Here is a 24,736-nt window from a genome sequence, read left to right as displayed (position 1 = left end):
GCCTCCCGTGGTGCCACAGGAGAGACCCAGCTGACAAACGATAGCACAGGAAGGCAGGTAAGAGGTGAGATCTGACAGTTGGGAAGCTCTGCTTACAAGGGACCTTGCTCTTCATGCTATAGAGGTAGTGAAGCCACCAGGGTCTGGAAGAAGTGCTTGGGCCAAACTGAATCCACAAGACTTTTGACAGCTCAGCCTTCCAGCCATGGTAGGGATGGGGCAAGGTCCCTGAGGTTCTGAAGGCCCATAGTGTGCAGGTTCAGGGTGCACAGAGAAAGGCAGAGGCCTACCCGGAGGTGTTCACAGACCACTTACAGACAAGCCAACCAGGCCAAAAGGACACCATAGTGCCTGAGCTGCTTTCATGGGTGAAGGGTGTGGGTGCAGAAGCAGAGACCCAAGTCTGCTGGGAACTCCTTAAGGACAGTTTTCAACTAGGATTTGAGGCTGTATCATTTAGTTATGTCTTTGGCTGAAATGATAGAAATCCATACTTACAGTGCCTTCAGCTACATCAGTTCAGTGGCTCAGTTGTTTCCGACTCTTTGCGACCCTATGGTCACATGCCAGGCTTTCCTGTCCATCAGCAACTCCCAGAGCTTGCTAAAACTCATGTCCATCTAATCGATGATGCCATCCAACCATCTCATCCTCTGTCATCCCCTTCTCCTCCTGCCTTCAATCTTTCCCAGCATTAAGAGTCTTTTCCAATGAGTCAGTTCTTTGCATCAGGCAACCGAAATAGTGGAGCTTCACCATCAGTCCTTCCAATGAATATTCAGGACTGATTTCCTTTAGGATGGACTGATTGGATCTCCTTGCAGTCCAAGGGACTCTCAAGAGTCTTCTCCAACCCCACAGTTCAAAAGCATCAATTCTTCAGCACTCAGCTTTCTTTATAGTTATGCTACAACTCTCACATCCATACATGACTACCAGAAAAACCATAGCTTTGACTAGATGGACCTTTGTTGCCAAAGTAACCTCTCTGCTTTTTTTTTTTAATATAAATTTATTTATTTTAATTGGAGGCTAATTACTCTACAATATTGTATTGGTTTTGCCATACATCAACATGAATCTGCCACGGGTGTACATGTGTTCCCCATCCTGAACCCCCCTCCCACCTCCCTCCCCATACCATCTCTCTGGGTCTGCTTTTTAATACGCTGTCTAGGTTGGTCATAGCTTTTCTTCCAAGGAGCAAGCGTCTTTTAATTTCATGGCTGCTGTCACCATCAGAAGTGATTTTGAAGCCCAAGAAAATAGTCTGTCCCTGTTTGCATTGTTTCCCCATCTATTTGCCATGAAGTGATGGGACCAGATGCCATGATCTTAGTTTTCTGAATGTTGAGTTTTAAGCCAGCTTTTTCACTCTTCTCTTTCACTTTCATCAAGAGGCTCTTTAGTTCTTCTTTGCTTTCTGCCATAATTGTTGTGTCATCTGCATATCTGAGGTTATTCGTATTTCTTCCAATGATCTTGATTCCAGCTTGTGCTCCATCCAGCCCACCATATCACAGGATATACTCTGCATATAAGCTAAATAAGCAGGGTGACAATATACATTCTTGATGTTCTCCTTTCTCAATTTGGAACCAGTCCATTGTTCCACATCCCATTCTAACTGTTGCTTCTTAACCTGCATACAGATTTCTGAGGAGGCAGTTAAGATGGTCTGGTATTTCCACCAGTTGAAGAATTTTTCACAGCTTGTTGTGATCCATACAGTCAAAGGCTTTGGCTTAGACAATAAAGCAGGAGTAGATGTTTTTTTCTGGATATCTCTTGCTTTTTCTATGATCCAACAGATTTTGGCAATTTGATCTCTGGTTCCTCTGCCTTTTCTAAATCTACCTTGAACATCTGAAAGTTTATGGTTCACATACTACTGAAGCCTGGCTTGAATAATTTTGAGCATTACTTTGCTAGCATGTGAGATGAGTGCAGTTGTACAATAGTTTGGACATTTTTTGGCATTTCCTTTCACTGGGATTGGAGTGAAAACTGACCTTTTCCAATTCTGTGGAGTTTTCCAAATATGCTGGAATATTGACTGCAGCACTTTCTTTTTTTATTATTTTTTTAATTTTATTTTATTTTTAAACTTTACAATATTGTATTGGTTCTGCCATATATCGAAATGAATCCGCCACAGGCATACACGAGTTCCCCATCTTGAACCCTCCTCCCTCCTCCCTCCCCATACCATCCCTCTGAATCGTCCCAGTGCACCAGCCCCAAGTATCCAGTATCGTGCATCGAACCTGGACTGGCGACTTGTTTCATATATATTATACATATTTCAGTGCCATTATCCCAAATCATCTCACCCTCTCCCTCTCCCACAGAGTCCAAAAGACTGTTCTATACATCATTGTCTCATTTGCTGTCTTGTATACAGGGTTATTGTTACCATCTTTCTAAATTCCATATATATGCATTAGTATACTGTATTGGTATTTTTCTTTCTGGCTTACTTCACTCTGTATAATAGGCTCCAGTTTCATCCACCTCATTAGAACTGATTCAAATGTATTCTTTTAATGGCTGAGTAATACTCCATTGTGTATATGTACCACAGCTTTCTTATCCATTCATCTGCTGATGGACATCTAGGTTGCTTCCATGTCATGGCTATTATAAACAGTGCTGTGATGAACATTGGGGTACACATGTCTCTTTCAGTTCTGGTTTCCTCAGTGTGTATGCCCAGCAGTGGGATTGCTGGATCATAAGGCAGTTCTATTTCCAGTTTTTTAAGGAATCTCCACACTGTTCTCCATAGTGGCTGTACTAGTTTGTATTCCCACCAACAGTGTAAGAGGGTTCCCTTTTCTCCACACCCTCTCCAGCATTTATTACTCGTAGACTTTTGGATCGTAGCCATTCTGACTGGCGTGAAATGGTACCTCATAGTGGTTTTGATTTGCATTTCTCTGATAATGAGTGATGTTGAGCATCTTTTCATGTGTTTGTTAGCCATCTGTATGTCTTCTTTGGAGAAATGTCTATTTAGTTCTTTGGCCCATTTTTTGATTGGGTCATTTATTTTTCTGGAGTTGAGCTGTAGGAGTTGCTTGTATATTTTTGAGATTAGTTGTTTGTCAGTTGCTTCATTGGCTACTATTTTCTCCCATTCTGAAGGCTGTCTTTTCACCTTGCTTGTAGTTTCCTTTGTTGTGCAGAAGCTTTTAAGTTTAATTAGGTCCCATTTGTTTATTTTTGCTTTTATTTCCAATATTCTGGGAGGTGGGTCATAGAGGATCCTGCTGTGATGTATGTCGGAGAGTGTTTTGCCTATGTTCTCCTCTAGGAGTTTTATAGTTTCTGGTCTTATGTTTAGATCTTTAACCCATTTTGAGTTTGTTTTTGTGTATGGTGTTAGAAAGTGGTCTAGTTTCATTCTTTTACAAGTGGTTGACCAGTTTTCCCAGCACCACTTGTTTTTAATCCATTTAATCCAAGAGATTGTCTTTAATCCATTGTATATTCTTGCCTCCTTTGTCAAAGATAAGGTGTCCATATGTGCGTGGATTTATCTCTGGGCTTTCTATGTTGTTCCCTTGATCTATATTTCTGTCTTTGTGCCAGTACCATACTGTCTTGATGACTGTGGCTTTGTAGTAGAGCCTGAAGTCAGGCAGGTTGATTCCTCCAGTTCCATTCTTCTTTCTCAAGATAGCTTTAGCTATTCGAGGTTTTTTGTATTTCCATACGAATTGTGAAATTATTTGTTCTAGCTCTGTGAAGAATACCGTTGGTAGCTTGATAGGGATTGCATTGAATCTATAAATTGCTTTGGGTAGTATACTCATTTTCACTATATTGATTCTTCCAATCCATGAACATGGTATATTTCTCCATCTATTAGTGTCCTCTTTGATTTCTTTCACCAGTGTTTTATAGTGTTCTATATATAGGTCTTTAGTTTCTTTAGGTAGATATATTCCTAAGTATTTTATTCTTTTCGTTGCAATGGTGAATGGAATTGTTTCCTTAATTTCTCTTTCTGTTTTCTCATTATTAGTGTATAGGAATGCAAGGGATTTCTGTGTGTTGATTTTATATCCTGCAACTTTACTATAATCGTTGATTAGTTCTAGTAATTTCCTGGTAGAGTCTTTAGGGTTTTCTATGTAGAGGATCATGTCATCTGCAAACAGTGAGAGTTTTACTTCTTCTTTTCCAATTTGGATTCCTTTTATTTCTTTTTCTGCTCTGATTGCTGTGGCCAAAACTTCCAAAACTATGTTGAATAGTAATGGTGAAAGTGGGCACCCTTGTCTTGTTCCTGATTTTAGAGGAAATGCTTTCAATTTTTCACCATTGAGGATAATGTTTGCTGTGGGTTTGTCATATATAGCTTTTATTATGTTGAGGTATGTTCTTTCTATTCCTGCTTTCTGGAGAGTTTTTATCATAAATGGATGTTGAATTTTGTCAAAGGCTTTCTCTGCATCTATTGAGATAATCATATAGTTTTTATTTTTCAATTTGTTAATGTGGTGTATCACATTGATTGACTTGCGGATATTGAAGAATCCTTGCACCCCTGGGATAAAGCCCACTTGGTCATGATGTATGATCTTTTTAATGTGTTGTTGATTCTGATTGCTAGAATTTTGTTAAGGATTTTTGCATCTTTGTTCATCAGTGATATTGGCCTGTAGTTTTCTTTTTTTGTGGCATCTTTGTCAGGTTTTGGTATTAGGGTGATGGTGGCCTCATAGAATGAGTTTGGAAGTTTACCTTCCTCTGCAATTTTCTGGAAGAGTTTGAGTAGCATAGGTGTTAGCTCTTCTCTAAAATTTTGGTGGAATTCAGCTGTGAAGCCATCTGGACCTGGGCTTTTGTTTGCTGGAAGATTTTTTATTACAGTTTCAATTTCCGTGCTTGTGATGGGTCTGTTAAGATTTTCTATTTCTTCCTGGTTCAGTTTTGGAAAGTTGTACTTTTCTAAGAATTTGTCCATTTCTTCCACGTTGTCCATTTTATTGGCATATAATTGCTGATAATAGTCTCTTATGATCCTTTGTACTTCTGTGTTATCTGTTGTGATCTCTCCATTTTCATTTCTAATTTTGTTTATTTGATTTTTCTCCCTTTGTTTCTTGATGAGTCTGGCTAATGGTTTGTCAATTTTGTTTATCCTTTCAAAGAACCAGCTTTTGGCTTTGTTGATCTTTGCTATGGTCTCTTTTGTTTCTTTTGCATTTATTTCTGCCCTAATTTTTAAGATTTCTTTCCTTCTACTAACCCTGGGGTTCTTCATTTCTTCCTTTTCTAGTTGCTTTAGGTGTAGAGTTAGGTTATTTATTTGACTTTTTTCTTGTTTCTTGAGGTATGCCTGTATTGCTATGAACTTTCCCCTTAGGACTGCTTTTACAGTGTCCCACAGGTTTTGGGTTGTTGTGTTTTCATTTTCATTCATTTCTATGGAAATTTTGATTTCTTTTTTGATTTCTTCTGTGATTTGTTGGTTATTCAGCAGCGTGTTGTTCAGCCTCCATATGTTGGAATTTTTAATAGTTTTTCTCCTGTTATTGAGATCTAATCTTACTGCATTGTGGTCAGAAAAGATGCTTGGAATGATTTCAATTTTTTTGAATTTACCAAGGCTAGATTTATGGCCCAGGATGTGATCTATCCTGGAGAAGGTTCCATGTGCACTTGCGAAAAAGGTGAAATTCATTGTTTTGGGATGAAATGTCCTATAGATATCAATTAGGTCTAACTGGTCTATTGTATAGTTTAAAGTTTGTGTTTCCTTGTTAATTTTCTGTTTAGTTGATCTATCCATAGGTGTGAGTGGGGTATTAAAGTCTCCCACTATTATTGTGTTATTGTTAATTTCTCCTTTCATACTTGTTAGCATTTGCCTTACATATTGCAGTGCTCCCGTGTTGGGTGCATATATATTTATAATTGTTATATCTTCTTCTTGGATTGATCCTTTGATCATTATGTAGTGACCGTCTTTGTCTCTTCACAGCCTTTGTTTTAAAGTCTATTTTGTCTGATATGAGTATTGCTACTCCTGCTCTCTTTTGGTCCCTATTTGCATGGAAAATCTTTTTCCAGCCCTTCACTTTCAGTCTGTATGTGTCCCCTGTTTTGAGGTGGGTCTCTTGTAGACAGCATATGTAGGGGTCTTGTTTTTGTATCAATTCAGCCAGGCTTTGTCTTTTGGTTGGGGTATTCAACCCATTGACGTTTAAGGTAATTATTGATAAGTATGATCCTGTTGCCATTTACTTTATTGTTTTGGGTTCGAATTTATACACTCTTTTTGTGTTTCCTGTCTAGAGAATATCCTTTAGTATTTGTTGGAGAGCTGGTTTGGTGGTGCTGAATTCTCTCAGCTTTTGCTTGTCTGTAAAGCTTTTGATTTCTCCTTCATATTTGAATGAGATCCTTGCTGGGTACAATAAACTGGGCTGTAGGTTATTTTCTTTCATCGCTTTAAGTATGTCTTGCCATTCCCTCATGGCTTGAAGAGTTTCTATTGAAAGATCAGCTGTTATCCTTATGGGAATTCCCTTGTGTGTTATTTGTTGTTTTTCCCTTGCTGCTTTTAATATTTGTTCTTTGTGTTTGATCTTTGTTAATTTGATTAATATGTGTCTTGGGGTGTTTCGCCTTGGGTTTATCCTGTTTGGGACTCGCTGGGTTTCTTGGACTTGAGTGATTATTTCCTTCCCCATTTTAGGGAAGTTTTCAACTATTATCTCCTCAAGTATTTTCTCATGGTCTTTCTTTTTGTCTTCTTCTTCTGGGACCCCTATGATTTGAATGTTGTAGCTTTTAATATTGTCCTGGAGGTCTCTGAGATTGTCCTCATTTCTTTTAATTCATTTTTCTTTTTTCCTCTCTGATTCATTTATTTCTACCATTCTATCTTCTAATTCACTAATCCTATCTTCTGCCTCTGTTATTCTACTATTTATTGCCTCCAGAGTGTTTTTTATTTCATTTATTGCATTATTCATTATATATTGACTCTTTTTTATTTCTTCTAGGTCCTTGTTAAACCTTTCTTGCATCTTCTCAATCCTTGTCTCCAGGCTATTAATCTGTGATTCTATTTTGATTTCAAGATTTTAGATCAATTTCACTATCATTATTTGGAATTCTTTACCAGGTAGATTCCCTATCTCTTCCTCTTTTGTTTGGTTTGGTGGGCATTTATCCTGTTCCTTTATCTGCTTGGTATTCCTCTGTCTCTTCATCTTGTTTAAATTGCTGAGTTTGGGGTGTCCTTTCTGTATTCTGGCAGTTTGTGGAGTTCTCTTTATTGTGGCGTTTCCTCACTGTGTGTGGGTTTGTACAGGTGGCTTGTCAAGGTTTCTTGGTTAGGGAAACTTGTGTTGGTGTTCTGGTGGGTGGAGCTGTATTTCTTCTCTCTCCTTTAGAAGACATGGGTTGCTTTAATGGGTGCCTGATGTCCTCTGCTGGCATTCAGAAGTTGTTTTGTAGAATTTACTCAGCGTTTAAATGTTCTTTTGATGAATTTGTGGGGGAGAAAGTGTTCTCCCCATCCTGCTCCTCCACCATCTTAGCTCCTCCTGACTGCAGCACTTTCGCAGATCACCTTTTAGGATTTGAAATAGCTCATTTGAAATTGCATCACCTCCACTACCTTTGTTTGTAGTGATGCTTCCTAAGATCCACTTTACTTCACATTCCATGATGCCTGGCTCTAGGTGAGTGATCACACCATCATGGTTTTTTGGGTCATGAAGATCTTTTTTGTATAGTTCTCCTGTGTATTCTTGTCACCTCTTCTAATACCTTCCACTTCTATTCAGTTCAGTTCAGTCGCTCAGTCATGTCCGACTCTTTGTGACCCCATGAATCACAGCATGCCAGGCCTCCTTGTCCATCACCAACTCCCGGAGTTCACCCAAACTCACATCCATCGAGTGGGTTATGACATTCAGCCATCTCATCCTCTGTCGTCCCCTTCTCCTCTTGCCCCCAATCTCTCCCAGCATCAGAGTCTTTTCCAATGAGTCAACTCTTCACATGAAGTGACCAAAGTACTGGAGTTTCAGCTTTAGCATCATTCCCTCCAAAGAAATCCCAGGGCTGATCTCCTTCAGAATGGACTGGTTGGATCTCCTTGCAGTCCAAGGGACTCTCAAGAGTCTTCTCCAACACCACAGTTCAAAAGCATCATTCTTTGGTGCTCAGCTTTCTTCACAGTCCAACTCTCACATCCATACATGACCACAGGAAAAACCATAGCCTTGACTAGACGGACCTTTGTTGGCAAAGTAATGTCTCTGCTTTTGAATATGCTATCTAGGTTGGTCATAACTTTCCTTCCAAGGAGTAAGTGTATTTTAATTTCATGGCTGCAATCACCATCTGCAGTGAATTTGGAGCCCAAAAAAATAAAGTCTGACACTGTTTCCACTGTCTCCCCATCTATTTCCCATGAAGTGATGGGACCAATGCCATGATCTTAGTTTTCTGAATGTTGAGCTTTTAGCCAACTTTTTCATTCTCCACTTTCACTTTCATCAGAGGCTTTTTAGTTCCTCTTCACTTTCTGCCATAAGAGTGGTGTCATCTGCATATCTGAGGTTATTGATATTTCTCCCGGCAATCTTGATTCCAGCTTGTGCTTCTTCCAGCCCTGCATTTCTCATGATGTACTCTGCATATAAGTTAAATAAGCAGGGTGACAATATACAGCCTTGATGCACTCCTTTCCCTATTAGGAACCAGTCTGTTGTTCCATGTCCAGTTCTAACTGTTGCTTCCTGACCTGCATATAAGTTTCTCAAGAGGCAGGTCAGGTGGTCTGATATTCACATCTCTTTCAGAATTTTCCACAGTTTATTTTGATCCACACAGTCAAAGGCTTTGGCATAGTCAATAAAGCAGAAATAGATGTTTTTCTGGAACTCTCTTGCTTTTTCCATGATCTAGCAGATGTTGCCAATTTGATCTCTGGTTCCTCTGCCTTTTCTAAAACCAGCTTGAACATCAGGAAGTTCACGGTTCATGTATTACTGAAGCCTGGCCTGGAGAATTTTGAGCATTACTTTACTAGTATGTGAGATGAGGGCAATTGTGCGGTAGTTTGAATGTTCTTTGGCATTGCCTTTCTTTGGAATTGGAATGAAAACTGACCTTTTCCAGTCCTGTGGGCACTGCTGAGTTTTCCAAATTTGCTGGCATAGTGAGTGCAGCACTTTCACAGCATCATCTTTAAGGATTTGAAATAGCTCAACTGGAAATCCGTCACGTCCACTAGCTTTCTAAGGCCCACTTGACTTCACATTCCAGAATGTTTGGCTCTGGCTCTAGGTGAGTGATCACACCATCGTGATTATTTGGGTCGTGAAGATCTTTTTTATACAGTTATTCTGTGTATTCTTGCCACCTCTTCTTAATATCTTCTGCTTCTGTTAGGTCCATACCATTTCTGTCCTTTATGGAGCCCATCTTTGCATTAAATGTTCCCTTGGTATCTCTAATTTTCATGAAGAGATCTCTAGTCTTTCCCATTCTGTTGTTTTCCTCTATTTCTTTGCATTGATCGCTAAGGAAGCCTTATCTCTCCTTGCTATTCTTTGGAACTCTGCATTCAGATGCTTATATCTTGCCTTTGCTCCTTTGCTTTTCGCTTCTCTTCTTGTCACAGCTATTTGTAAGGCCTCCCCAGACAGCCATTTTGCCTTTTTCCATTTCTTTTCCATGGGGATGGTCTTGATCCCTGTCTCCTGTACACTGTCACGAACCTCAGTCCATAGTTCATCAGGCACTTTATCTATCAGATCTAGTCCCTTAAATCTATTTCTCACTTCCACTGTATAATCATAAGGGATTTCATTTAGGTCATACCTGAATGGTCTAGTCGTTTTCTCCACTTTCTTCAATTTCAGTCTGAATTTGGCAATAAGGAGTTCATGATCTGACCCACAGTCAGCTCCCAGTCTTGTTTTTGCTGACTGTATAGAGCTTCTCCATCTTTGGCTGCAAAGAATATAATCAGTCTGATTTCAGTATTGACCATCTGGTGATGTCCATGTGTAGAGTCTTCTCTTGTGTTGTTGGAAGAGGGTGTTTGCTATGACCAGTGCATTCTCTTGGCAAAACTCTATTAGCCTTTGCCCTGCTTCATTCCGTATTCCAAGGCCAAATTTGCGTGTTACTCCAGGTGTTTCTTGACTTCCTACTTTTGCATTCCAGTCCTCTATAATGTAAAGGACATCTTTTTTGGGTGTTAGTTCTAAAAGGTCTTGTAGGTCTTCATAGAAATGTTCAACTTCAGCTTCGTCAGTGTTACTGGTTGGGGCATAGACTTGGATTACTGTGATATTGAATGGTTTGCCTTGGAAACAAACAGAGATCATTCTGTCATTTTTGAGATTGCATCCAAGTACTGCATTTTGGACTCTTTTATTGACCATGATGGCCATACTCCATTTTTTCTAAGGGATTCCTGCCCACAATAGTAGATATAATGGTCATCGGAGTTAAATTCACCCATTCCAGTCCATTTTAGTTTCTCAATCTTTGGATGCAAAGAATCTAATCAATCTGCTTTTGGTATTAGCCATCTGTTGATGTCCATGTGTCATCTCTTGTGTTGTTGGAAGAGGGTATTTGCTATGACCAGTGCATTTTCTTGGCAAAACTTTGTTAGACTTTGCCCTGCTTCATTTTATACTCCAGACTTGGCTCTAGAGCTAGGCCTCCTCAGGACCCACCCAGGCTTTGGCTTTGGGACAGGACTGGGCTGCATCCACACGCAGAGGAATTCAGTTCCCTCCGGAACTCAGTTTAGTCAGGAGACCATGGGAAGAAGAGGTGAAGAAACAGTGGCGAGAAGCTTCCTGTGCCTGGCTGGCTGTCTGAAGGGGCACTGTCTTCCGAGGACCCAGCAGAGGAAAGGCTTGATGTGGAAACCTGTCAGTTTTGATTAGTCACTTGGGGTGAGCAGGATCTGGGTGGGGCCTGGCCTGTCTAGCCGTGTTTGATGTCGTCTTGACTTTTCTGTGCTTCTGTTCACGTGGTTGTTTTGAGAAGTAATTTATTTTTCAGTCATTTCAAATGTACAGAAAATTTTCAATAGCAAGACTCAAAGTACTCACATTTGCCCCTTCATACAAAATACTCCAGTGTGTTTTACCTCAAACAAGGACACTCTCCAAGGAACCCAGCATATATCCCCCGAATGAGCATCATGAGATGATCTTATAGTAATCCAACCACAGGCCCACTTCAGCTTTCACCAGCTGCCCCAACTCTATGGAATTGTCTTCTTTCATTTGGATTTAGTTTTCTTTCTTTTCTTTTCTTTTTTCCTGGAACCATGATTGAGACTTACCCTCACATTCAAATCCCTGATGGATTTAAAGCACAGATGAGCATGTGACCTGGGCGGCCTTTCCTGGCGGCTTCTTTCACTGAGGACGTTGTCAGCTGTCACTGTCTATCCATGTTGCAGCCTGTATCAGTCCTACATTCTTTTAATTGTGATTAAAACACATAATATAACAACAGGTACCTTACTGTCAGCATGACACAAGGAAGGATAAGGCAGGGGATGAAAGCACAAGAAGCAGGCACTTCTCCATCCTTCAGGAGAAGGGTGTCAGAAGTGTCTCCACACCAGGCAGGCAGAGCCCATAGGAGCACAGAAGGCAAACACTTTCAAACTGTGGTGCTAGAGAAGACTCTTGAGAGTCCCTTGGAGAGCAAGGAGATCAAACCAGTCAATCTTACAGAGAATCAACCCTGAATATTAATTGGAAGGGCTGATGCTGAAGCTGAAGCTCCAATACTGTGGCCACCGGATGCAAAGACCTGACTCACTGGAAAGATTCATTATGGGAAAAATTGAGGACAAGAGGAGAAGGGGGTGACAGAGGATGATATGGTTGGATGGCTTCACTGACAAAAAGGGCATGAGTTTGAGGACACTCAGGGAGATAGTGAAGGACACAGAAGCCTGGCATGATGCAGTTCATGCAGACATGACTTAGCAACTGAACAATAGGAGGCAAATGAATGGAAAAGCAGCCTGTGGAGTCTAGTCTCTCCACTCCCAGCCCCAGAGCTGCAGATCCCAATCTACCAGCCTTAATGTGCATATCAGGACACCAAGAAGAAGACACATAGACCCTGCCTTAGGAATCCAGACCCCCTGTTGGGATCACAGAGCATGGTCACATGGTTATTAAGGACTCAGCCCCTCCTCCATGCTCACGTCCCCTGTCCTCACAAAGACATCCACAGGTCACTACATGGGGCTTTCTGGGGCACTTGTGAATAGTAGAAACTGCAATGGTAAAAGGAGAGGAGAAGACACAAGATGGGAGCATGATCGTGAGGCTCTACAAATTACCAAAGACCTGAGGTCCTTAATACTTACGATTTTGAAAAAGTTTTCTTAATATGTAAATGGAGAAAGGAGGCCCATTGAGTAAATAGTGTTGGGACAATTTGGCATCTAACTGGAAAACAAAGCTGGATAACTATGTCAGGAAACACCACCAAAAGCAATTAGACAGATTAAGAACTTATATTTGAAAGGGAAAACTTACAACTCTAAGGACAATTTTTCACGAGGGAATATCTTTTTTTCTTAATAGAAGTATAGTTGACTTAATAAGTTGTGTTAGTTGCACAAGCATAGCAAAGTGACTCAGTTATTCAGTGATACAGTATATGAGGTGATTCCTCAAAGAAAATTCACTCTCTTTGGGAGGCCCCTGGGCAATAACCACTACTCAGAACAACTGACAGTCCTGAAACCCAGAGCAGCACATCGTGGTGCTCAGTGGATGTTTGTTGACTGAATAAATGACTGTAATCAGACACTGAAAGCAAGCCTTGAGGCTGGGAGGAGATCCCCAATCCTGTCTTCAAACAGGAGGTCTCTCCTTTTTGGTATGAGTGAGTGAAATAGGGTTTGGAAAGGGAAACGATGTGTTACAAATTATCTGGTAAACCAAGGACATGTGGGAACAGGATGTGAGCAGGCACATCCCAGGAAACTGAGCACAGAGGATGCAGCAGCTGCACCCTAACTCCTGCTTGTGGGCATCACACTGTCTCTAACTCTGGAAGCAGGGTGAACAGGGCATAGGTTTCCTGGAGAGGATGGTCATATGACCTCAACCTGGCCTATTAGCATGTTTCACCCCTCCCTGGGCATTGTGATTGGCTCTGAGCTGGGCAAATGAACAATCAGGACTCAGGGCAGACCTCCTGCTGGAATCCTGGGGAAGAGGAGCTTTATTTCTGTTTGGAGCAGGGCAAAGGTCAGCCTGTGGCAGTTGGTGGGGCTATGAGGTCAGCCTGTGGCAGTTGGTGGGGACGTGAGTTCAGCCTGTGGTAGTTGGAGGGGATGGGAGGTAGCTGCACCAGTTGGTGGCCATCTTGCTCCCATAAAGGCAGAGACCCCCGCAGGAGGACGACAGAAGTATGCAGAGCTGAGAAGTTGGGGAGAGAGAATTTCCGCTCAGGTCCTTGAGATCCAGGTACAGTCCTGCCAGAAACTGTCTGCCTGTGGACCTCTTAGTTATTTAAGTCATTTCCTCCTGCTTGTTGACTTGCTTATTTAAGCCACTATGGGTTTTCTATAACCGCTTTCCAAAAAATTGTGACTCTTCCTTTCAGCTGGCTAAGTAGAGTCCAGAGAACTGCAACAGTGTGGGTTTTGTCTAGTTTCAGGGAAGAAATTCCAGATAACATTGCAAGACTTTAATCTGGAGATCTGAATGAACTCAAGCAGTATTTGTTGGAGCTAGCTGTTAACTCTAGGATTCCCCTAATTAGTTCTCACAGGGTTAGTCCTGTTAAGGTAGCAACACCTGTCCCCAATTAGAGGACAAGATGGAGGTTCAGAGAAGGGAGGTAGCCAGACTACAGCAAGGAGGTGTGCAGCCAACAGAACCCCTGCTCCTTGAACTCTGGGAGCCACATGGTTGGGGCTTGTCCATGTGAAGGCGCTAAGGCACCCAGCCCCACACTGGCTGCTGTGGGGGGGCCTAAGGATTGGAAACTGCCATGTGGCTGCTCTGTCACTCACAAAAGCAACTCACGCTGAAGGTAGCGGGACCTTACTTCACCACAACCACCCCCTCCTGACTCCTTCAGCTCTGTACCCTCACTCTTGCTTTGCATGACAATTACAGAATCACGTTCATGTGACCACATAGGCAGTCTCTGGCTCACTGGCTCTCATCTGGAGCTGTTACAGGGGAGGCCAAGAGCTTTTGCCACTGCCCCCACCAGGGGACTTCCTCTTTGGGGCCTTCGGGGCTGTATTCCCCTCTTGCACTCCAGAGGACTTTTCCAGAATATACAGGGAACTTCACTCAGTTTAACAGGAGGCATCCATCACTGTCCTTTTCATGTCTCCCTTGAAACTCGGCTCCAGTCCTCCTTTCTCCACTATGTAGCCTCCCGTGGTGCCCAGGAGAGACCAAACTGACAATGAATTGACAGCACAGGAAGGTAACTGAGAAGTGAGATCTGACAGCTGGGAAGCTCAGCTTACAAGGGACCTCTCTCTTCACACTATAGAGGCTGTAGAAGCCCCCAGGGCCTGGAAGCAGTGCTTGGGCCAAACTGAATCCACAGGCCTTTTGACAGCTCAGGTTTCCAGCCGCGGGGTGGGGTGAGGTTCCTGAGGTTCTGAAGGCCCACTATGGGCTCAGGGTGCACAAAGAAGAGAGGGCAGAGCCTCCCGGAAGGCGCTCACAGACCACATATAGACAAGTCAGCCGGGCCGCAAGTCATAGAGCCTGAGCTGCTTTCGTGGGTGAAGGGTGTGGAGCAGAGGCAGAGACCCAAGTCTGCCCGGGGAGCTGCTTAAGGACAGAGAAATTTCAACCGAGATTTGAAGGCTGTATCAGTTAGTTACACCTTTGGCTGAGGTGAGTGGGGACAGTGTGGGGGAGAAATGGAGAGACCAGACCATGCAGGAAATGCAGGCCCTGTGGGGGTGTTTGCACCGCGTGCAAGGAGGCACAGCTGGTGAGGATCAGGGGTTTGGGCCCCGACGCTGTGCAGAAATTAAGCCGGCGAGCCCTGAGGAGGGTCTCCCTGTAGATGCACAGGCAGGGAAGGCTGCTCTGAGGAGGCGATATTTCAGATGAGCCTTGTGTGCACCACTTCTACCTTCTGTCAACTTGATGCTTTGCTTTTGCAAGACGCCCCCTGTTCTGAGGCACTTCAACCTGGCCCCTCATCCCCGCCTGTCAGTCCCCCTCCCCACACAGAGGAGTCCTTCCAGGGCCCACTGATTTGCATCCTATGGCTTGTAGGATCTTAGTTACTGGACCAGAGATCGAATCCAGGCCCCTGGCAGAGAAAATGCCCAGTCCTAACCCCTGCACACCAAGGGATTCCCCCAAGGCCCACTTTTCAAATACAATCCAACCTCCCCTTTAACTGGACTCATACTCCAGCACTGTCTACCTGCCCTGCTCCCCAGCGTCAGGTTCCAGGACACTCAGGGTCCCCTCACCCCAGAGCCCATGAAGTTGCTCAGCCCGGCCAGTCCTCAGCCTGCTCACCCTGCCTGCCGTTCCCTTCTCAGCAACATGATGAAGGTTCCCTCCGTCCACAGGTCCAGCTCCTCCACCTCCTGCTCTCCCCATGCTCCCTGCATGGTAAAGCCCCTCTTCCAGGATTGTGAGGAGAAACTTTCATTTCAATGGCAGTTGTTTCCTGATTGGTTAGCCTTACTGACCCTCAAAAGTTTCCACTAAATATTCTATTTTAAACCAGCCTACAAGACACTTTGCAGAGTAAACAAATGAAGAACAAGTGAACTACACACCCTTTTACAAAATCAAGTGGTAATACCTTAATATGTATTGGAATTCCTTTTCCCATAAAACCACAGGCTCCATCAGGGTGGAGGGCATATAAAAATCATGTAGTCAGGACCAGACTTCTACGAGGTCCTAACTACCCATCTCCCCACACTGAGGGCTCAGGCCCAGGCTTGACCGAGTCCCAGTCTCTGACTTAAAACTGAGTGGAATTTGGCTGGTTTTTCCAATTAAGCTTTTACAGTTGTCAGCTTAGCAGCAAAGTTCTCAGTTCCAACTCATCTGTCCAGCAATAATAAATCTGCACCTCACGTGAGATAGCCTTTCCCCTGAGTTATTTGGTTAGAATCCGCAGATGGTAACAGGGAGAATGTCACTGTTTCAAAACAAGCTACATCTCTGGGAGAGAGTGGGGTTGGTGCCCCTGGAATGTATCACTCCTGAATCTTTTAGTCATTAGATTTCCAGAGAAGCCCCCAGAGGGGATAGTGGGCTGGAACTGAGCTGGGCTGTCCCCCATGGACGCGAGGGGGGAAACATCAGACAGCTGTGGTCCTGGGAGCAGCCTGACCCTGGGAGCCACAGGTAAAAGGTCCCCTTCAAGCCTGCTGTCCAGCATAGGATAGGGCTCAGCAGCTGTGACTCGGGGCTCATGGTTGAGGGGCAAAGGGAAGCTGGCCCCCCTCGCACTGGGTCAGGAGGCGGACAGTCCAGGGCTGGTCCGGAGCTTCCTGTCCCTGATGCCCTTCAATCCAGAGGAGTTGCTTTGTCCACAGGGCAGAATAAGCTCCAACCTCAGAGCTGACATTTCCAGATCAGAACAAAGGGAGAAGCAGAAAGGGCCTGCTTCTCTCTCCCAGGACACATTCTAGAGTTTGTGCGAATCACTCCCATCCCCCTGGAGGGAGAGGTTGGTCACACAAGCAGCCTCGATGAAGAGTAGCCGGGAAATCTGTAGTCCTGGGCGGCCAGTGACCAGATAAAGGACGGTTTCTGGTGACCTGGGAGTGGACAAGGTACTGGGAGCCCTTGGATGCCTCAGCCCACTGCCTGTAATGCTCCCTCCTACCACCCGACCCATCTCTACCCTGAGCTCACATTTTATGAGATTGTCCATTAGGTAAATTGCATTAAGGAATTAATAATTCAGGAAACAGTTGAAGATCATGGGAAAGTGGGTGCTTCTCGTGAGATTTGCTGCAAATCGCTGGTGGGGCTCCCTCACCGACACTGAGGCTTTCTCCCCACCCTCTTCCTGCAGAGCCCACTGGGCACCGGCAGCCCGAGACATCTCGTCCAGTGGAAGGTGACTGTGTCCCGCCCTGCTCATGGGTGCCCTGCTCTTTAATACAAAACCCACACCCTCCCTGTGGGACAGTGATGGACAAATAAAATGATGAGGCAGCCGTGGCTCAGCCAGCCCCAGCCCACACCTCACAGAAGAGGAGACAGTCTGTGAGCACAACGTTCCGTCATCAGAGTCAACTACTTTCCAGCCCTGAGGTGGGGATGTTTCAGTTTGGAGACACAGAGCACAGAGCACCGGTGTGGATGGTCCTGGAAGCAAGGGGGCCGGCCCAGCCCCCTCTCCCCAGCCTGGCTCCTGACCTCTGCCCTGTGTGTGCCTGACACTCCAGCTTCCTCCTGCCAGATGGCCTGCTCTCCAGTCCCTGTGGTCACACCCACACATCAGGACAACTCCCCCACCATGTGGAAGGGGAGATCCTGACTTCTGCATGAGAGTCAGGAAACTCAGCTGCACCGGTACCTGACCACACCACCCACAGGCTTTCATGGGACTTTACCCTGTTTATGCTTCCCTGGTGGCTCAGACGGTAAAGCGTCTGCCTGCAATGTGGGAGCCCCGGAATCAATCCCTGGGTTGGGAAGATCCACTGGAGAAGGAAATGGCAATGCGCTCCAGCACTCTTGCCTGGAAAATCCCATGGACGGAGGAGCCTGATAGACTACAGTCCATGGGGTCGCAAAGAGTCAGACACGACTGAGCAACTTCACTTTCGCTTTCACTTTATCCCGTTTATGGGCATCTCAGTCGTGATTAACACAGGCCCCAGGGACCAAAATTCCCCTCAGCCCTTCTGAAGATGTTGGGTAATGTCAGTGCAGGGAGGTCATACACGCTTTCTGCATCTCGGCCCTGCAGCGCAGCAACTGTTGCTGTTGGGAGTCATTGTCCTAATTCTCTCAGTTGTCTTTGCATTTAGTTCTGATTTACTTCTAGTACCACATGACTGCATGCTTCTTAGACTGGAAAATACACAGCCTGAATTCTGTGCAGCGAGGATGCAAAACAGAGTGTGATCCACCTTTCTGGAGCATCAAGTTTATCAAGAGGAATTGGAAGAACCAAAGAGTTGACAAGAACTCTCCGCCTCCCCCTCTCACATGCAGGACAGAAGAGTGGGGTAGGGAGACACGCCCGGGAGAGGCAGTCCAGTCTCTGCAGTTTCAGGTGAGAGCTGAGGGGTGGGCCTGCAGCCAGGCGGGCCCTCTTCTGGTCGCCCAGACTGCTGCAGACCATCCTCTGAGCTGGCCAGGGTTTTGGATACGATGCTTCTGAAGGCCGTGGAGGTGTGGGATACCCTCCTGATTTGAATCTTGTCAGAGGATTCGACCCCTCAATCACTGCCAGGGACTGCATCCTGGCGTTTCATCGTGGGGCATCCTTGGACTTTACCTGGGCTCCGTTTGTTACGCTGCCTCTTGCTGGGCAGACTATAATAAATCTGCATATTTTCAGGTGAACCCCACTCTTTCTGGCTGTGGCCAGAGGAAAGTGTCTGGGGACACTCTCAGGCTGCCCAGCGTGGGAGGAGCTCCTGGTGTTGGACACACCCAGGGGCAGCTGCTTCCCTCTGGGACTTCAGTCCTGCTGCTGGTGCTGCTGGCGGAGGGAAGGCCTCAGGGCCACACAGGGCGCTCGCTGGAGATGGCGGGCCTCTGCTCCAGGCCGGGTGGAGACCAGCAGGCTCCCTCATCTTCTGCTCTGACTTCTGGTCCTTGTGCAGTTGTACGTTCTCTCCCTGGTTGAGCCACGTGGTATGAGTGTGGACACCTCAGGCCTTGGAGAAGGCTCAAGTTATGGCTGCTGAGGTCAGTGGAAGGGGAGAGCCTCGCAGTGATGGAGCAGCCCTCCACCTTGTGTTCCCCTGAGCTCACAGTGCAATGCCTGCTGCCTGTTCCCTGAGTCATGGATCAGGTCCCACCTTGACACTAGAGACCTTACCACTGTCACCCCTGGGTCCTTGTCACAGGGTGGCACACAGAATGGCCTGAGTGGCTCCTTCTGGCCCAGGTTCACCCATGGAGGCCTCATCAGTCATTTAAGGTGCTCTTGTCACTGGGGTTGAGGACCATATTTTTTAGCAAATTCCTTCTCTGATGACAGACACAGGGGAATGGGGTGTTGCCCTACGAGGATCACAGCCACAGCTCTGAGAAGTCATATCCCCCAAAAGGCAGGGTCCCGGTCACCATGGAGTAGAGAACTACTCCCAGACTCCACACATCCACCGCAGGGCAGTAGGAGCCCTGTCCCAGGAAGAATTTTCAGGCAGCGTAAGTGCAGCTGCCATAGAAAGTGTTGAGCTTCCCACTCTCATCACACTCGTTGCTGAGGCCAAAGTCTGTGATTTTCACGTGCTACTCGGTGTCAAAGAGGAGGTTCCCTGGCTTCAGGTCCCAGCGCAGGACGTGCCCCTGGTGGCCGTGCTGCAGGGCAGAGACCAGCTGTCCCAGCGGCCTCGGGCGTCAGCCTGTGTCATGTCCCATGGTCCTCCAAATGGCTACATGTCCCCCTCACTGAGGCCCTCCATCCAGGAACAAGATCTCCTCTGTGTCAATCACCTCCAGTAGTTTGACAATATTTTCATGGTTTAGAGCCTTCATACTATTCACTTCCCAGAAGAGTCCTGGAGGCGTTCTGCTGACTCTTCCTAATGACCTTTATGGCCAACTCTGTCCCAGTCAGAACATACTGGGCCAGCTTTGGCAAATCAACCTTTACCAATAATGTAAAGAATTGCAGTTCTCAATAGAAGCCTTGTCCCCTGAGATGGCTGTGAGGCCCAGCATCATGGTGATCTGCTGACTACACTGACTGCCAGCACTAACTAGCAATGCTAACTGTGCTAACTATGCTAACTATACTCCTGCAGCACGGAGTCCTCCAGGTTGGAGTTGAAGGGCTCTGGATAGCAGCTCAAAATGGTATGAAGAGATAAAGATCTCTGGTAAAAGTAGATAGACAAGCAATTAGAAAAGTTACTATTGTAACTGTGGTTTGTAGCTCCACTATTTTATTTTCTCTCTGATAGATGAGATTAATAAAAAGAATTAAGCACTATTTTTAGTGTGGTTATGAGTTACTACTGTTGTTCAGTCACTAAACCATGTCCAGTTCTCTGTGACCCCATGGACTGTGCACACCGGGCTCCTCTTGTCCTCCATTCCTCCCTGAATTTGCTCAAATTCATGTCCATTGAGTCGGTGATGCTATCTAACCATGTCATACTCTGATGCCCCCTTCTCTGATTATTTCAATCTTCCAGCATCGAGGTCTTTCCAGTAAATCAGCTCTTTGCATCAGGTGGCCAAAGTATTGGAGCTCCCATTTCAGCATCAGTCCCTCTAATGTAGATTCAGGGTTGATTTACTTTAGGATGGACTGGTTTGATCTCCCTGCAGTCCAAGGGACTCTCAAGAGTCTTCTCCAACAATACAAATGGAAAGCATCGATTCCTCACTCAGCCTTCTTTATGGTCTAACTCTCACATCTATACATGACTACTGGAAAACCATAGCTTTGACTATAGGGACCTGTGTCCCAAAGTGACATCTCTGCTTTCTAATACATTGTCGAGGTTTGTCATCACTTCCCTTCCAAGGAGCAAGTGTTTTTTTAATTTTATGGCTGCAGTCACAATCCACAGTGATTTTGGAGCCCCAAGATAATAAAATTTGTCACTGCTTCCAGTTTTTGCCCTTCTATTTGCCACGAAGTGATGGGACTGGATACCATGATGTTAGTTTTGTTAATGTTGAGTTTCAAGCCAGTTTTTTCACTCTCCTCTTTCACCCTCATCAAGAAGATATTAGTTCCTCTTTTTTTTCTGCCGTTAGAGTGCTATCATCTGAATATCAGTGGTTGTTGATATTTCTCCTGGAAATCTTGATTCCAGCTTGTGATTTCTCCAGCCTGGCATTTCACATGACACACTCCCCATATAAGTTAAATAAGCAGGGTGACAATATACAGCCTTGACATACTCGTTTCCCAATTTTGAACCAGTCCATTGTTCCATGTACAGTTCTGTTCCTTCTTGACCTGCGTAAGGTTTCCCAGGAGTCAAGTAAGATGGTCTAGTATTTCCATCTGTTTTAGAATGTTCCACAGTTTGTTGTGATCCACACAGTCAAAGGCTTTCATCAATGAAGTAGATGCTTTTCTGGAATTCCTTTGCTTTCTCCATGATTCAATGAATGTTTCAAATTTGACCTCTGTTTCACTGTCTCTTTGAAACACAGCTTGTACACCTAGAAATTCTCGATTCATGTACTGCTGATGATTAGCCAGAAGGATTTTGAGCACAATCTTGTTGGCATGTGAAATGAGCAAAAGCATACAGTAGTTTGAACATTCTTTAACCCTGTCTTTCTTTGGGATTGGAATGGAAATTGATCTTTTCCAGTCCTGTGGCCACTGCTGAGTTGTCCAAATTTGCTGACATATTGAGAGCACTTAAACAACATCATCTGTTAGGATTTGAAATAGCTGGAATTCTGTCACATCCACTAGCTTTTTTCATAATAATGCTTCTTCCTAAGGTCCACTTGACTTCACACTCCAGGATATCTGGCTCTAAGTGAATGATCACATTATCCTGATTATCTGGGTCCTTCAGATCTTGTTTGTATAGTTCTTCTGTGTATTCTTGCCACCTCTTCTTAATATCTTCTACTTCTGACAGGTCCTTATCATTTCTGTATCATTCCCATCTTTGTGTGAAATGTTCCCTTGATATCTCCAGTTTTCTTGAAGAGATCTCTAGTCTTTCCCATTCTGTTGTGTCCCTCTTTCTTTGCATCGTTCATTGAAGAAGGCTTTCTTTTACCGCCTCGCTGTTTTCTGGAACTTTGCATCCAGTTGTGTGTATCTTTCCCTTTCTTCTTTTCCTTTCACTTCTCTTCTTAGCTATTTGTAAAGCCTCCTCAGACAACCACATTGCCTTCTTGCATTTCTTTTTTGGGGGATGGTTTTGGTCACCACCTCCTGTACATTGTTATGAACCTCTGTCCATAATTCTTTAGGCACTCTGTCTACCAGCTCTAACCCCTTGAATATATTTGTCACTCCATTGTATAATCATAAGGGATTTGACTTAGGTCATACCAAATGGCCTAGTGGTTTTCTCTACTTTCTTTAATTTAAGCCTGAATTTGGCCAATAAGGAGCTGATGATCTGCGTCATAGTCGGCTCCAGGTCTTGTTTCTGCAGACTGTATAGAGCTTCTCCATATTTAGCTGCAAAGAACATATACTAATTTCGATATTCATTATCTGGTGATGTCCATGTGTATAATTGTCTCTTGGGTTGTTGGAAAAGGGTGTTTGCTATGACCAGTGTGTTCTCTTAACAAAACTGTTTTTGCCCTGCTTTATTTTGTGTTCCAAGGCTAATCTTGCCTATTATTCTGGGTATCTCCTGACTTCCTACTTTTGCTTTAGAGTCCCCTATGGTGAAAAGGACATCTTTTTTGGTGTTAGTTCTTTCTTCAAGAACCAGTCCACTTCAGCTTCTTTGGCATTAATGGTTGGGGCAAAGACTTGGATTACCAACACGTTGAATGGTTTGCCTTAGAAACAGACCAAGATCATTCTATCGTTTTTGAGATTGCACCCAAATACTGCAATTTGGACTCTCTTGTGGACTGTGGGGGCTACTCCATTTCTTCCAAGGGATTCTTGCCCACAGTAGTAAATATACTGGTTATTTATTTATTTTTTTAAACAGTGGTTCTCAAGTGTCCCCTCAGAATCGCTGAAGTCCAGAGACCCATCGAGTCAGGGGGTCCAAGAGGTCAGAACTATTTTCACAACAACACTAAACATTACTTCCATTCTCATTCTATTCTGAGGGCACAGTGGAGTTCTTCAGAGACACAATATGTGATATCATAACACTAAGGACTAATGGAATTAACAACTATGATGGTGTGTGCTTGTTTTTTTTTTTTTTAATTTAATATATTCCTTACAAATTTAAGAACCCATCCTGAACCCTCCTCCCTCCTCCCTCCCCATACCATCCCTCTGGGTCGTCCCAGTGCACCAGCCCCAAGCATCCAGCATCATGCATTGAACCTGGACTGGCATCTCATTTCATACATGACATTTCACATGTTTCAATGCCATTCTCCCAAATCTTCCCACCGTCTCCCTCTCCCACAGAGTTCATAAGCCTGTTCTATACATCAGTGTCTCTTTTGCTGTCTCGTATACAGGGTTATCGTTACCATCTTTCTAAATTCCATATATATGCGTTAGTATACTGTATTGGTGTTTTTCCTTCTGGCTTACTTCACTCTGTATAATAGGCTCCAGTTTCATCCACCTCATTAGAACTGATTCAAATGTATTCTTTTTAATGGCTGAGTAATACTCCATTGTGTATATGTACCACAGCTTTCTTATCCATTCATCTGCTGATGGACATCTAGGTTGCTTCCATGTGCTGGCTATTATAAACAGTGCTGTGATGAACATTGGGGTACACGTGTCTCTTTCCCTTCTGGTTTCCTCAGTGTGAATGCCCAGCAGTGGGATTGCTGGGTCATAAGGCAGTTCTATTTCCAGTTTTTTAAGGAATCTCCACACTGTTCTCCATAGTGGCTGTACTAGTTTGCATTCCCACCAACAGTGTAAGAGGGTTCCCTTTTCTCCACACCCTCTCCAGCATTTATTATTTGTAGACTTTTGGATCGCAGCCATTCTGACTGGTGTGAAATGGTATCTCATAGTGGTTTTGATTTGCATTTCTCTGATAATGAGTGATGTTGAGCATCTTTTCATGTGTTTGTTAGCCATCTGTATGTCTTCTTTGGAGAAATGTCTATTTAGTTCTTTGGCCCATTTTTTGATTGGGTCATTTATTTTTCTGGAGTTGAGCTGTAGGAGTTGCTTGTATATTTTTGAGATTAGTTGTTTGTCAGTTGCTTCATTTGCTATTATTTTCTCCCATTCTGAAGGCTGTCTTTTCACCTTGCTAATAGTTTCCTTTGATGTGCAGAAGCTTTTAAGTTTAATTAGGTCCCATTTGTTTATTTTTGCTTTTATTTCCAATATTCTGGGAGGTGGGTCATAGAGGATCCTGCTGTGATGTATGTCAGAGAGTGTTTTGCCTATGTTCTCCTCTAGGAGTTTTATAGTTTCTGGTCTTATGTTGAGATCTTTAATCCATTTTGAGTTTATTTTTGTATATGGTGTTAGAAAGTGTTCTAGTTTCATTCTTTTACAAGTGGTTGACCATATTTCCCAGCACCACTTGTTAAAGAGATTGTCTTTAATCCATTGTATATTCTTGCCTCCTTTGTCAAAGATAAGGTGTCCATATGTGCGTGGATTTATCTCTGGGCTTTCTATTTTGTTCCATTGATCTATATTTCTGTCTTTGTGCCATATACTGGTTATTTAAATTAAATCTACCCATTCCTGTCCATTTTAGTTCAATGATTCCTAAGATGTTGATGTTTAATCTTGACATCTCCTGCTTTACCACATCCAATTTACCTTGATTCATGAACCTAACATTCCAGCTTCCTGTGCAATATTGTTCTTTACAGCACTGGACTTTATTTTCATCACCAGACACATCCACAACTAAGCATTTTTTCCACTTTGGCCCAGC

General features: G+C 44.0%; 1 long non-coding RNA gene across 2 annotated transcripts; it reads left to right on the top strand.

Moving 5' to 3' along the window:
• LOC133240284 (uncharacterized) lies at nucleotides 1-20,173 on the top strand. 2 transcript variants are annotated; one of them, XR_009734178.1, is made up of 2 exons: nucleotides 1-57; nucleotides 17,071-20,173. It is a non-coding gene; the product is annotated as an uncharacterized LOC133240284 (long non-coding RNA). The 2 variants fall into 2 exon arrangements; XR_009734177.1 differs by lacking the exon at nucleotides 1-57 and adding an exon at nucleotides 13,315-13,505.
• The last annotated feature ends 4,563 nt before the right edge of the window (nucleotides 20,174-24,736 follow it).

This window comes from Bos javanicus, chromosome 28 (assembly GCF_032452875.1).
Source record: "Bos javanicus breed banteng chromosome 28, ARS-OSU_banteng_1.0, whole genome shotgun sequence".
Classification (NCBI taxonomy): Eukaryota; Metazoa; Chordata; class Mammalia; order Artiodactyla; family Bovidae; genus Bos; species Bos javanicus.
The sequence above is the reverse complement of the archived record's forward strand: the minus strand, read 5'-3'. Positions and strand labels throughout refer to the sequence as shown.